At 30.3% G+C, this 16,198-nt stretch overlaps 1 pseudogene; it reads right to left on the bottom strand.

The window, feature by feature from the left end:
* Window positions 1–162: 162 nt before the first annotated feature.
* On the bottom strand, window positions 163–4,386 carry LOC136065786 (S-adenosyl-L-methionine:benzoic acid/salicylic acid carboxyl methyltransferase 3-like; annotated as a pseudogene).
* Window positions 4,387–16,198: the final 11,812 nt, after the last annotated feature.

Genomic DNA, 16,198 nt, shown 5'->3' with positions numbered 1-16,198 from the left:
TTTTTTTTATGGGTTTTGAAGCTTAAAAAAGGCATTGAAAAAATAGGAAAGATTTTCTACCATGAAATCCATATGGCATAATAAGCATACAATAAAAAAGTAAGAACAATCTTGCAAAGCTTCCTTTTCTGAAGAATTACACTTCCACAAGTCAATTAACCTTCAGCCCTTCTTTTTCAAGGAGATAACCAAATTAAAGTACACACATTTCTCCTTCTCCATGTGATCAAGCACACCTCTTTAAACCTACGGAACAAGTCCTCCATGGATGCTTCCCCAAAATGGCTTGCCAAAATGGGCTCACCCACGGCCCTAATGTCACTGGCAAGCAGGACTTCCCCTGCTTGCTTATCAAGACCCTTGTTAGCCTTCTTTATATAGGTGTCCCAATCCACTTTGAAAGCTTCAAGTTTCTGCAAAGTAAAAGATCCTTCGGCCTCGATTACCTTCTTTACTTCCTCCATAGTAGCTGCATAGTATGGCAAATTGAAGTTGTCCAGTTTTGATTCTTCAATCATGCCCTGTACGTAATTAATTAAGCACGTTAATTAGCTAGGTTAGTGTATGATTAATTAGTATGTAGGTCTTCTGTAAGTTGAGATTATTGTTCATTGTGTCATAGCTAGATAGTTGAAACTTGAATGTATGTATTCCATACTTTTAGGGTCTGTTTGGATATTACTTATTTGCTGAAAATTGAAAACTTATTGTTGAAAACACTGTAACAAAATAATTTTTAAATATAAATAGTGCCGTGTAGGACTCAGCAAAATATATAATCTGCATTTATCTTGAAGTTGGCTGAAAAGTGCACAGTTGCCGTGGGATCTACTTTTCAAATGCCAAATGCAGAACACCAGCTGAAATGTGCAATCCAAACTTATTCTTAGTACACATGCATATTCTCACCAGGTGAGAGCCAGGCAAACCTATCCAATATTGAGTAAGAGGATGACATCTATTTGAAATGAATTTATTTTTATAATTTAAATTAAATATTATAAATTCAAAGATATATTTTTTGTTATATTATTTAAAATTCTAAATGACTTAGTTAGTATAATATACATTATTAATGGAAAAAAGCCCTTACGGTATCAAAATATTTTCCCTAGTACGTACGAGATTTTTTTTTTTAATTAAACCTAAATTTCTTGCTAAAAAAGAAAAAGAAAAAGAAAAATTTCTGATTCACATTCGCACAGGCGCCAACTTTTGAACCTTTGCTGGTAAGCAATTGACCACCAAGCCAAACAAAAAGTAAAGTAACTGTTGATATCCAAATTGATGCTAAAGCTGTTATTGAGCTCCTTGCTAACCCCCTCTGCTCTAATGCTGTTGTTACTCCTATTGTTGATGATTGCAGGCGCTTGCTTAGTCAAATTCCCCAAGTTAGGCTCGGTCATTGCTATCGCGAAGCAAATGGTTGTGCAGATTTTCTTGCCAAGAAAGGGCTTACTCAAGCTGGGGACTTTTTTGTTTATGTTGATCCTCCTTTGGAATTGATTGAGCTTGTAAACTCAGATTGCTCAGGAATGTATCATAACAGGCTTTGTCCTGATACTTTGTTGTCCCTTTAGTTTTGCTGTTAATGAATTCCAGTTTATAAAAAAAAAAAAAAAAAAAGTTTGCTAGTCATTCAGATTTAATCTTATGGTTTATATTCATTTTTCTAGGTTTTTGGGCAATCTCTTTTTGTTGAGAATACTGTAAATAAATGTAAGAGTTAGCTGAATAAATAGTACCAAAAAGTGCAGTGAGACTCATAAATGGTAGCAAAAAAATTAAATAGTAAAATAAGTTGGCAAAAATAAACCTCATTTTTTTAAAAAAAAAAAAAATTTAGTTACAAGTAACTACTAGAAATATTCGAAAAAGTTTATATACCCTCGTTTGTAAAATTAAAAAAAAAAAAAAAAATTCAATACCTCCAAGACCATGTCATTGAGTTTTAGACCAACGACTTCCCAAATGGAAAGAGGATCATCGCTTTAGATGCTGCCCATGGTTGTGAGGACCATACAACCACCAGCAACTAATTCTTCCGCTTGAGACTTTAGGAAAAGTGTGAAGTCCCTTTCAAATTGGTCCAAATATGCTTTAAACACAGCAGGAGGGTTTTGAAATTCGGACGGTTCATTGAACCGTAAAAAGAGAGGTTCAAAGTTTTTAAGGTCGGACCAGAATCGAACCGAGGTTGAACCGTGATGGCGTCATAATTAATTTAATAATTATTTTAAATATAAATAAATACATTAAATTAGTAAAAATAGAAAAATTAACTAAATAGTCTACAAATAAATATAAGATTTATCTTTCATATATATTTTTCATATCATAATTTCATAAGACAAATAGAAAATATTAAATATTAAGCAAACTTAATAAATAAACAAACAAATTAGTATATAACCATATTATAGCAGATGATATAACATAATGAGAATAACACCACTGTTGTAGTAACCAACTAGTAAACTACCATGTTTCAAAAGAAAAAAAAAGAAAAAAAAGAAAAAGAAAAAGAAACCTAGTAAACTACCGATATCAATTTTTCGTATAAAAAAAACTCACTATTAATTTAAATCTAACATTAAAATATTATTAAAACAGGAGAGCTTAAAAGCTTAAAGTCGTAATACTGTAGTAGCAGTGGTGGTACAGTAATACACTAATATAATATCAACAAAGATAAAAACTAAATATATAATTAATAAATACATCAATTTATGTGGTCTGTGGTGATACACGAGGTCCGGCGTTTTTTACAAAGCATATACTACTTTACATCTTTACCCAACAGCAACAGAGAAAGACTTCAATAAAATTCAAACAAAAGAGAGATCATCTCAGCAAAAAAGAGAAAGCAACACAGTGAAAAAAGCGAGTCTTTCACTGTTTTAAGAGATCCGATCGCTGGTCATCAACTGGAGGCAGTAGCAACGATAGCGCCAACAAGGGCAAAAGCTTTAGCTGGCATCTGGAGAGTTGTGGAGGATATTATCAGAGATTTGACTGAGCTGAGGAGTGCGGTGGCTGACGAGGGAGAGAGGCGATTTGAGGCGAGGGAGGGTCTGAAGGAGGCGATTTTCTTGAGCTTGAGGACCAAATGATGGAGACCTGGTTTGGTTTCTAATTTGATCTTTGAGCATCTAAACGACGCTGTATGGGGAAAAATAGACAGTGATGCCGTTTAAGGCTTTTTTTTTTTTTTTAAAAGTCCGTGAGAACGGCTGAAACCGTTCACGGTTCTCAGAATTGTACGGTTCGCACAATTTTTACTTTTCTTCTAATGAGCGTTGTTGAAATTAAAAAATCGTAAAAATGAGAAGTTCAAGGTTTTTCTGTGAAACCATATGGTCTAGCTCGAGTTTTAAAACCTTTATTTTTATTATTTGTTGAGTGCTTCTCCTGTCTGGCTCACTAACCCTTTTGGTACCTGCAAATTTCCTCAGTCACCTATATATAGCTACTAAAAGTCTAAAACATGGACTTCAAAATTCATTACCATTACTTGGATCGATGCTCGAGTGGCTTAGGTTAAACATATAAAGATGGTTCTACATAGTGTACCAAGTCAAATGAATAATTAATTATTTTCGGATGGCTAGGAATGTGAAAGATACGAAGTAAACTACGGTCATATAAACTCTCATGACAAGTCTGAAGATTGTATTCATATAGTAGCAACCATGATTTTTCTTCTTCTTTTTTTTTTTTTTTTAATATAATTATAAAATTTTTGTTAATTATTATTAAAATAATAATAATGACAAAGACAAAGGGTTTTAGTAGATTGATTTTAGAATTATGGTTTGATATATTTAAACCTTAAAAAAAAAAAATTATCTCATTTCTCTCTCAAGAAATAGTGCATAAATTATTACAATATTAATGCATGTGGAGTCCTATTTGTTTAAACCTAGCAAAATTAAATGCTATCGAAGTGTTGAAACCCCATCACCATAAACTGAGAAAGTAAAAGGGAATTATATATTAACCTCGGAGACCACATAATAGCATAAGAAGAATGAACAAAGTGAAGCGAATTGCAAGGGAGAGCCTCCCATAAAAAGACCCAGGCACTCCAGATATGAATCAATTCCAAAGGTGTTTCCCTTCTCAGTCTCCAATTTCCTATAGAAGCTCTGTAGTGACCTGAAATGTTGTTAAGTCATTGCCGGGGAGATCATTTAGGAATGCTTGCAATGAAGGTAACGGTGAGTTCAACTTCTGGGATGTAATTCTAAGAATTTCTATGATTTCTGATACAACTAGAAGGGCGTTGGGTCCTAATGAGCATCCCAAATCTGCAATCTTCAAGCACTCGGGGAATAAGGTCTGGTAAAGCTCCTCAATGCTCTCTTCAACTATGGGCTTGACCATAGATGCCACATTCTCTGAAATGAAAAATATCATGTTCTTAGTTCATTAAAAGTGATTGAAAATGATCAAGAATTTTGTCACTCAATTACTACTTTTTTAGTTTTCAACAAAGATATCCAGGTTCCAGAGTTCATAATATTTATATAAAAAAAAGTGTTAGGCATTTTGTCTTTTCAAGTAAAAATTTAAATATAATATGTTTTGGATTTATAATATTAGTATCTTTATATGCATTCCTAGTTTTTTCATAAGTGAAGGGGTTCATTTGCCAATCAAAGCTTTTTCCGTTTATTCAGCTTATTAATTACTTAATTTACTTTACCTTTTTATTTTTATGTAAATATATTTTTGTCAAATATATTTTTCAAATTCAACAAATCAATAAAAATAATTTTTTAAAATAAAATTTAATTATAAACAATTTTTTAGTGTGTAGGATCTATGGTTTACACTTTGTTTGTGTGTGGTGTGTGTGTGTGTATATATATATATGTGTATCTATGTATGTATTTTTTTTCTAACGAGGGTCCGGCCTATATGGTGAAGTATTAAAAAGAGAATGAAGTTGTGACTTGTGTTATACAGGTTCTTCTTGCAAAAAGGGGTTCTAAACTTGGATTTCTAATTGTTTGTTTTTAATTATTAATTTAGTGAAAATGAAAGCTTCAAATATACCCATGAACGTAGACATTTTTGTGAAGCCAGTTATTTTCCCCTAATTTGTGACTTTTGTCGGTTGTTTTTTTTAAAGATAATCTTATTGGAGTATGCATAACTTATTATAAAATGCAAAATAGATAATTATATTCATAAGAAAATAAGTGCTAGGCCATAATATTTTCACAACAAATTATAAGTGGTAAGTTATTATTGTTTCTAATTTGAAATACAATTAAAATTACTTTTTTTCCCCACTAATAGCCACCTATAACAATATGTCACTTAAGATTTATTATGAAAATATTGTGAAAATGTTTGTGAGCATATCATTTATCTTCACAAAAAACATTCACATCTGGTGAGCTAAATGCAAAACTTTTTGCCTAAAGTGCTTAGAACATTAGCATTTGGTGTCCTAAAAAAAGAGCTATTTTTTTTTTGATAAGAAAAAAGAGCTATTTTAGTATACCAAAAATCTAACTTTGCGATTTTAACCCACTACTTAACAATATACACTACAATAACTCCTACTGTTCTTCTATTCTAACATACAATACACTAAAATAACCTAATAACTCCTATTGTATTAAAAAAAGATACAAGAAAAAACCCAGCACCATCCTCACAATCTAGCAACATCACTCCCAGAACCCCCCAACAGATCAAAGATCAAACCCACCAACCCAAACACCACAACCTAATCAACGATCCACCACACAACCTAATCAATGATCCACCACCACAACAACCACAATCAAATCGAAGCCAACCAACCCAATCAACGACCCACCACCACAATGTCCACAACCCAATTAGCCCAATCCACTACCACAACGACCCACCACTACTGCAACAAGCCATAACCAGATTGGAGCCCACCGACCTAACCACCACAACCCAATCAGAGAGAAGAAAGAGGTTTGAGAGAGTGAGAAGAGAGAGGTCTGAAAGGAGAGAGAAGAAAAGAATAAAAAAAGTAGCATCGATAGTGATTTTTTTTTTTTTTGGCAACATTTTTAGCTAATGGAAAGCAGATGAAGCTACTTTTTTGTTGTTTGGTGTTTTGGTACACCCAATGCTAATGTTTTTCAAATATGCATAAGCACTCTAGCAACATGCAAAAAAAAAAAAGTATTCCTCTTTAACTTTCTCTATCTCTTTCTTCTCTTATCATACTTTTTTTCTTTCTCTCTTGCTTTAATATTAAAGTAATATTATTTTAATGTAATGTATTGTAAAATAAAGAATAAGTATATGACATGTACAAATTGTTTAAATAATAATGTAAAATAGATAAAGTAATTTCTTCATAGGAAAAAAAAAAGAAGATAAAGTAACTTTTAGTTATGCAAAGTGCCTTTTTTTTTTTTTTTTTCATGAATGGTAATGCTCTTACAACAAAATGGAACATAAATGCATTACAACTAGGGGAAATAAAAAACAACATTGAGAGAGAGAGAGAGAGAGAGAGAGAGAGAGAGAGAGAGAGAGAGAGAGAGAGAGAGAGAGAGAGAGAGAGAGAGAGAGAGACTTGATGTTGCGAGTGGGTTGCATAGCTTGTTTTTCCTCTCCCCCATTCATGCCAGAGCTGGCTCAATGAATTTGGGGGCCCTAGGCAAAAGCTTTAAACGAGGCATTTTATTATATTTAATTATAAATTCATATATTTTTTCAATTAAAATTTATTTTTCTTGCTTTTTGAGAGCAAAATTACTAATTAAATTTTTGCATTCAAGTTCCGCTAACATTTTTTTTTTCAATTGATAATATAGCTAATCCACTTAATCTTTCTTGTGACATAGTTGATCTTAAATAGGATTTTATAAATTTTAATTTTGAAAAACTTCTTTCTGCGAAAGCAACTGTAACAGGTATAGTTAATAATATTCTGAAAGCAATACATGCATTTGGAAAAGATTATAGCCTCTTTATATAATTTAGTACATTAATTGGAGAGTTATCATTTATTTGCAAAACTTCTTTTAAAACTTTTAGTTTTGAATATAAATCTAACCATCAATATCAGAATGAGTTTCATGTGTGAAAACATTCAAGATTAAGACAATTTTTTTTCAAACTATCATCATCTAGTGATTTTAGTTTTTCAAAATTAAATAAAAAACCAAAAATATTTTCATATATTTGAAATTGTTCAAACCTACTTTCAATTGAAGAAATAGCTTGATCTACTATATATTAAAATAAATAATTCTAAAATATTCTTCAGCGAATTGTGTTATCTCATCATTGACATTCTCATCAAACTGTTTCTTCCTACGAATATACGTTTTCACGAAATATAAATCCATTTCCATTTTGGTTGCAATTTTTTTAGATGAATTCATAGCAGATGTAAATCCATCTTCTCTATATTTTTTTAAAAAAGGCATGAGACATTTTAATTGATCTATAGCAACATCAATATGCATGTCTTTCGATTGTAAATTTTACTAACAGAGTTAACAGCAAAATATGTCATACCAAATAGTCATAGCTAGCAAAACTCAAAACTTTCAATCTCATATGTTGCTAAACAATCAGCTTCACTTTTGTTTTGGGATCTTCACTTGTTTTTGCCAATTGTAACAAAGCATCTCTTATATTCTGAATTGAAATTTTATTGCTTTCACACTTTCAATTCGACTTTCCCAACGTGTTTGTGATAATGGCTTAAGAGTTAAACCATGTGTAATGTCACTTACTGAACTTTCTTGGCAAGAAAATCTGCACAACCATTTGCTTCGCGATAGCAATGACCGAGCCTAACTTGGGGAATTTGACTAAGCAAGCGCCTGCAATCATCAACAATAGGAGTAACAACAGCATTAGAGCAGAGGGGGTTAGCAAGGAGCTCAATAACAGCTTTAGCATCAATTTGGATATCAACAGTTACTTTACTTTTTGTTTGGCTTGGTGGTCAATTGCTTACCAGCAAAGGTTCAAAAGTTGGCGCCTGTGCGAATGTGAATCAGAAATTTTTCTTTTTCTTTTTCTTTTTTAGCAAGAAATTTAGGTTTAATTAAAAAAAAAAATCTCGTACGTACTAGGGAAAATATTTTGATACCGTAAGGGCTTTTTTCCATTAATAATGTATATTATACTAACTAAGTCATTTAGAATTTTAAATAATATAACAAAAAATATATCTTTGAATTTATAATATTTAATTTAAATTATAAAAATAAATTCATTTCAAATAGATGTCATCCTCTTACTCAATATTGGATAGGTTTGCCTGGCTCTCACCTGGTGAGAATATGCATGTGTACTAAGAATAAGTTTGGATTGCACATTTCAGCTGGTGTTCTGCATTTGGCATTTGAAAAGTAGATCCCACGGCAACTGTGCACTTTTCAGCCAACTTCAAGATAAATGCAGATTATATATTTTGCTGAGTCCTACACGGCACTATTTATATTTAAAAATTATTTTGTTACAGTGTTTTCAACAATAAGTTTTCAATTTTCAGCAAATAAGTAATATCCAAACAGACCCTAAAAGTATGGAATACATACATTCAAGTTTCAACTATCTAGCTATGACACAATGAACAATAATCTCAACTTACAGAAGACCTACATACTAATTAATCATACACTAACCTAGCTAATTAACGTGCTTAATTAATTACGTACAGGGCATGATTGAAGAATCAAAACTGGACAACTTCAATTTGCCATACTATGCAGCTACTATGGAGGAAGTAAAGAAGGTAATCGAGGCCGAAGGATCTTTTACTTTGCAGAAACTTGAAGCTTTCAAAGTGGATTGGGACACCTATATAAAGAAGGCTAACAAGGGTCTTGATAAGCAAGCAGGGGAAGTCCTGCTTGCCAGTGACATTAGGGCCGTGGGTGAGCCCATTTTGGCAAGCCATTTTGGGGAAGCATCCATGGAGGACTTGTTCCGTAGGTTTAAAGAGGTGTGCTTGATCACATGGAGAAGGAGAAATGTGTGTACTTTAATTTGGTTATCTCCTTGAAAAAGAAGGGCTGAAGGTTAATTGACTTGTGGAAGTGTAATTCTTCAGAAAAGGAAGCTTTGCAAGATTGTTCTTACTTTTTTATTGTATGCTTATTATGCCATATGGATTTCATGGTAGAAAATCTTTCCTATTTTTTCAATGCCTTTTTTAAGCTTCAAAACCCATAAAAAAAAAAAAAACACAACAGTGAAGATTTAAAATAATAATAATAATAATGATAATAAAGAAGCTAGAGTTTAAAAAAAATAATTATTGTTATTTTCAAAAATAGAATACAAATACTAATAGAATCTTGAATTCTTTATATAATAATTTATTCTCTTTCATAAAATTTATGTAAGCAATAAAACTTTGTGGAAAGTACCTAAAATTTGCAAAAAATTCATGGTAGAAACATGAATAAGATCAAATCCTTATTAAAATAGAAAATTATGTTAGACTATTATACGATTTTTAAAAAAAAAAATATTTTAAAGAGACAAATACAAAAAACAAAATCGAGTTTCCTTAAATTATATATATATATATATATATATATATATGTATGTATAAATAATTTAGAGAAATTTTTTTTGGCCAAAATAGACATAGAAAAGAGAAAAAACAGTTAATCAAAGTAACTAACACCTACGTAACTAACAATAAATTTTACTCTTTTTAGCAAAATTTAAATTTAAATTTAAATCCTTAAAATTTGGTCAATTATCACTTTTGTCCTTTAAATTTTATGTTTGTTATTTTTGGTCATTTAAGTTCTAATTCTTTATTTTCTCCACACAAAAAAATGGCTAAAATGGAAAACTGACCCTCTAACCTTTTTCATATTTCATTTCACTCCTCTAACCTTACTTTTATTCATTTTAGTTCTCTAAGTTTCAGATTTATTCAATTAAGGCATTTTCATTAATTTTTGTTAAAATTTTTATAAAAAAAATTTGGAAAATATTTTTCAATCATTAATTGAATTTTTTTAATTTAAAAAATTTGAAGAAAATTTTATAAAATTGAAAAATTAACCACAACATATAATAAAAGTTGATGGAAAAGCCTTAATTGAATAAACTTGAAAGTTAGAAAACTGAAATGAACAAAAGTAAAGTTAGAGAATTGAAATGAAATCTAGAGAAATTTAGAGAATCAGTTTTACATTTTACCCAAAAAAAAAAAAGTTCAAAATCATTATTAATAGCATACTTCAAATATAGTTAATAAAGCTACTGTATACCCTTGGTGCAATGGTCACTCCACAAGTATAAGTGCTAATGGGGTGTGAGGGGCAAGGGCCGAGGTTCAAGTCTTTAGGAGGGAGCTTCACATACATATACACTTAAATTAGGCTAAAATAGAAATTCTATCTTATATCTAAAAAAAAAAAAATTAAAAGAAATCATTTTCATTATTAAAATTTTCTAAATTTTCTTTTAAACACCCCTTAAAAAATTATACCCACTACAAATCCAATTCAAACTCAAACCTAAATTATATGTACAAGAAACCCCAAAAAAAAAAAAAAACCATGGCCTAATTTTGGCACTCACATCATCAATCAAAGATCTACAAGGAACCTAAAAAAACATGCACCAACCATATACAAACCCAATCTAAAAAACATGCACCAACTATACATAAACCCAATCTGTGGGTTCTAAATTCTAATTAGCTTAACTGGTAAAATCTCTAAAAGTTGAATAAGAGATCTGGGGGTTCAATCCCTGCCTACACCAAAAATTGATTGGTGCCTTAGTATGTTAATAAAGTGCTATTATCAGGAGCAAACGTTATAAGTTAAAACTTTCTCAAAAAAATATATATATACAAACCCAATCAAGTTCAAAGAACCAACATCTTCACAAACTCACCTATTTGGCCCTCACTTAAAACCCACACAATCAAATTAAAAGAACTTGCTCTGAAAATGGATCTCACAAGTTCGATTAAGTTGTAATCGATCCACCATCACACTTACTCAGATGCTATAAGTTGAAACTCTCTCAAAAAAAATATATATACAAACTCAATCAAGTTCAAAGAACCAACATCTTCACAATCTCACCTATTTGTCCCTCACTTAAAACCCACAAAATCAAATTCAAAGAACACAATTCTTTACTTGCTCTGAAAATGGATCTCACAAGTTCAATTAAGTTGTAATTGATCCACCATCACACTCACTCAGACTCAAACCAAAATTGCTAAACCAAACCACTACATAATCACTGCCTAACAATCACCATCATAGCCACCCCTTTTGTGTACACCACCAAACCAAGCACCACAGAACCTCTATCATCATTGAGCTAAATGCACCTAAGGTGGTCAATACTGTACCAGTACTGGCCATACCTACCAGTATGTACTGTACCGATACATTTATCAGTATCGAAAAACCAACGTTTCGTACCAGTTTAAATACCAGGCTTACCGGCCAATTTTGGGTGTACTAGCCGGTACCAGGCATACAAGCCGGAACAGGAAAAAAAAAAAAGCTTTTTTTTTTTTTTTACTTTTGTAATTTTTGAATTTTTGTAAAGGCAAAACGGTAACTTACTTGCATTAACTTATTAGTATTATTTGTTTTCTTAGTATGCAATGAACAATTTAGCTTTCCGTTTTTTATATTTTGTGTGTGTGTGTGTGTGTGTGTGTGTTTTTTTTTATGCTAAAGTCTAAAACCATGAATAATTTATTCTGAATTGAGGTAGTGTTTTATAATAAATTATTATTATTATTATATAATAGCGGTAAATCCAAAACGGTACATCGGTATTGACCGGTACCGAAATATATCATTCCACTGGTCAAACCGGTACAGCTTCCAGTACGAGATTGACTCCCTTAAATGCACCACACACGCACACAAATCATTTTATTTATTAAAAAATGAAAGTAAAATTTTTTAGTATAACACATTGCAGAAAAAGGAAAACCTACACCATTTTAACGGGACTTAACGATTAGTTGTTAATAGGAATAGGATAGAAGGAATGATCAATATTAATAATAAATGAAAACTATAGAGACTAAAATGATCAAATTAAAAGTCAAAAAACGAAAATGGTAATTGACCAAGGTGTAATCTATATTTTTACATAAAAAAAAATTTATTGACCAAACAAATATTTTACAGAAAAAAGAATTATGTTTCAAAAAACGTTATTGATCAAAATAACATATAGAAAAGTGGCAAAACAGTTAATAGCCATAACTTCTATTTAGTGGGCTGGAGCATGTCACTTCACATAGTGGAGCTAGTATCTTATGCGCCTGGCACATGAGAGATTTTTCCCACATAGTGAGAGGGACCAACCGACACAAGTGAACCTTTCACATATTCTTGATATAACTATGTCTTGACAACATAGAAAATTTTTTATAACTTTTTTTTTTAATAATTTCTTTAGAGATATAAAAAGGATAAAATTTAACTACAAAATTGGTTGTAATATAAATTAAAATAATTTCTCTCTCTTCTCTTTCATTTCTTTTTCCTCTCTTCACTTTTCTCAATTAAAATAATAGTATTTTTTCTACATCCAAGTGAACAGTTGGTTCTATATATAAGAACCAATTGTTCACAAGTTCAAAAAAATTTTAAGAACCCATACTCGGATGGAGCAACATTTTTTAAGTTTTGGAGGTAAAATAGCAACTGGGAGATATTTACACACCCCAACACTAGTGCCCTTAGTGGGCTGGAGCATATCACTTCACATGGTGGAGCTAGTATCTCATGCGCTTAGCGCATGAAAGATTTTTCCCACATAGTGAGAGGGTCTAGCCAACACAAGTGAATCTTTCACATATTCTTGATATAACTATGACTTGACAACATAGAAAATTTTATAACTTTTTTTTTTAATAATTTTTTTAGAGATATAAAAATGTTAAAGTTTAGCTACAAAATTGGTTGTAGTCTAAGATTACAACCTAACTCAATATCTTTCTATTAGAAGTGAATTTTGACCAATCCACCATTAAATTACATTTTCTTCTTATATCCTCCATGTTTGTAAAATTTCTAGAAAATTAAAAATCAATGGCTATGTCATCAATAAATTTTTTAAATTGCAAGTTTTTGTAGTTTAAAATTATGTTTAAAATATAATCTTATAAATCATATAGTCAATAATATCTAATTGACGCAAAATTTGACACGTGTATTAAGAGTGTAAAAAACATGTAATTTAACGGTTAGATTTTCGAAATATGTAATAATGTTAATGATATTGAATAACGTTATAGCTTTAAATTACAATCAATTTTACAGATAAACTTTGTTCATGCAAAATTCAAATCCTAAATGTATTTATTGGAGACATCAAAAAATATCAACTAATTGAACAACCAAGGTCTTGATGAATATTATTGTGATTTTTTTATCTTAATAAAAGATTTTTTTTTTTTGTAAGTTTTTTTTTTTTTTTTTTAAATTGTTGGCTAGAAAGTGTACTGTTGCACCACATGTGGGTCGGTTTCACATTTTATTGTGTAATTTAATAAAATATAGAATTATATTCATAATATATCCTTAGATTTCTCGCGTATGCTGAGTTTTATTTTTATTTTATGTTAGCGTCAAAATTTTTCAAAAATATAAAAGAAATAGAAGCAACTGAAAGTCATATACAACAATCAAGATCATATGAGCAATAAAACAATTAAAAAATAGCAACACTAAGAGTCAGTTTAGAAACAGCTTATTTAATTGGGACTAAAATTTTTTTATTGAAAGTATTAATTTTTTACTGAAAATACTGTAACTAAAACTAAAAAGTAGCTGAAATAATATAGTAAGACCTATAAATAGTATCAAAAAGTCTAATGGAACCCATAAATAGTACCAAAAATAAGCTAAATAGTAAAAAAAATTGACTTTTTAAGCCAATGTCAAACACAACTTAAGAGAAAAATATATATTTTTTAAAATAAATTAAACAGGAGGAAAATAAACATTTATTTATGTTTGATTTTAGCAATTAATTTGTAGTTTAGAAGAAATAAAGAGATGTGGAAGTTCCTAATTTTAAGGGATATAGATAATACGTTATCATTAAATTAAAATAAGTTAGCTAGAAAAAACTTATGAGAGAGAGATAGAGTGAAAAAAAGAAGTGAAATTACATTATTGGTCCTTGAAATTTACTCTATAAGTACAATTAGTCTCTTAAATTTCAAGTGTACACTATTAATCCCTCAAGTTTTAAAAATGAATGATGTTAATCCTTCTATTAATTACAATCAATAATATTACTTATGTGACTAACCGAATAATGATTTGTCATTTTTTTTAATGAAGTGTTAATTTTTTAATTACAAAAATTATTTAAAAAATACTAAAAATATTAGTTTAAGTTTTACAAACATATTGTGCCACGTAAGTGACTTAAAAAATAGATTTACACGTCCAGACATCCTTAACATTTTGGTAAAAACTGAATAATTAAAAAATAAAAAATAAAAACTGCATATTTCTCCCCTTCTGTTCTTCTCTCTCATCCCATTAAAAAAAAAGTTCTTCTCTCTCATGTTCTTCGTCTGCCATCTCTTGGAAAATACCTAATATTAAACTCTAATTCAATTGACTCATTTGCACAATATTAGGGGTGTTTAGATTTGCAAGTTTTCATTAGCCATAACTCAAAATTGGTGGGTCTCAAGGACTAGGAGAGAAAGTCTATTTGGTTGTGTTTTCAAATTTTATTTCCATCATTCAATTTTCTGATTTTTTAGTGATGAGTTAGTAAAACTAAAAACAACTTTTGAGTATTTTTGAGTTATAAAAACAGAGTTATGATAGTATTTTGGTAAATACACATACATTTGAGGGACACACAATTAAAAATAAAGTCACGTCTAGGCGCAACTTTTGATGACTCCACCAACAACTCTTCATCAGTTCACTGAGATCACTCCAATGTCTTTATACCACAACTCCAAACGCAGAAGCCTCTGCCCTGCCTTCACCTTCTCATGGACGCACTCGTCGAGCCCACCTCTTAATAAAAGTCAGAATCAACTGTGAATAACTTTATTCAATTTCAAAACATTTTTCACTCTCAAAAAAAAAAAAAAAAATTTCAAAACATTTTCTTAGTCTCCCCTTTTGTCATGCCCCATCAACATCATCCTTTATGATAGGACAATTTTGAAACTTTCAATTTTGCTAATTTTTTTTTTCTTTTACAAAATAATGTAATAATAAATGTAATTAAATATTGACACATGAGTTTATAAATGATGTAGTAACTTTTATTGTAAAATTTAAATCATAAAACAAGTATTTTTAAATTATAAAAATCTTTGTCTTAATATATCTTACTCTTAATTACCATATTATAAATGCTATAAGTATAAATTATGGTGCAGTAGGATATAAGAAGAATCCAAACTCACCCTCTAACGGCTTAGGGGCGGAGGGAGGGGGGGGCGAGGGGGCACCGCCCCCCTGACCACATGTTTTGACCCCCCCCACCCCTCTCCTACACAAAAGACCCAAAAAAAAAAAATCCCAATTAAGTGAATTCACTTATTTTTTCAACTTTTCTAATAGTATAGACTTCTACTCCTAGTAAATTCTATATATAAAATTAATGAATCACACTTAGTAAACTTGATGACTAGACAAAGCCACTTGTAGAATTTTTTTATGTGTCAAGTTTTTTTCTTGGATAGCCAACTTGAGACATACATCCATGACATGCAGTCCACTAAAGAGTTTTCAGCAGTTAAAAGAATTTGATAGCTTGCTAAAAAGATGGTAAAAATGAAAAAGAATGTTTCATATCCATTGGTTTATTCATTAGTGACTTTGCATTGATCTTACCAGTTACAATAGTACTGTTGAAAGGCTTTTTCAGTAATGAACATAATTAAAAATCAATTTACGCAATCGAATAGGAGATCAGTGATGAATGATTGCTTAGTCACATATATTGAGAAAATATATTCAAGACTATTGAGTGTGAATAAATCATGCAGCGGTTTCAAATATAAAAAATCTCAAAACAATTGAGTAAAATAAGCTAGATGTAAAAAATAAATTTAAGTTTACATTTTATTTAGATTCTGTATAACAATTACTAATTATATAATTGTTTACTTATTTTGTTATTAATATCATTAATTTTTTTAGATTAATTTTTACCTCTAATTTTTATCTTTAAATCT

The sequence above is a fragment of the Quercus suber genome, unplaced genomic scaffold (genome assembly GCF_002906115.3).
Source record: "Quercus suber isolate HL8 unplaced genomic scaffold, Cork oak 2.0 scaffold_1162, whole genome shotgun sequence".
Lineage (NCBI taxonomy): Eukaryota > Viridiplantae > Streptophyta > Magnoliopsida > Fagales > Fagaceae > Quercus > Quercus suber.
The sequence above is the reverse complement of the archived record's forward strand: the minus strand, read 5'-3'. Positions and strand labels throughout refer to the sequence as shown.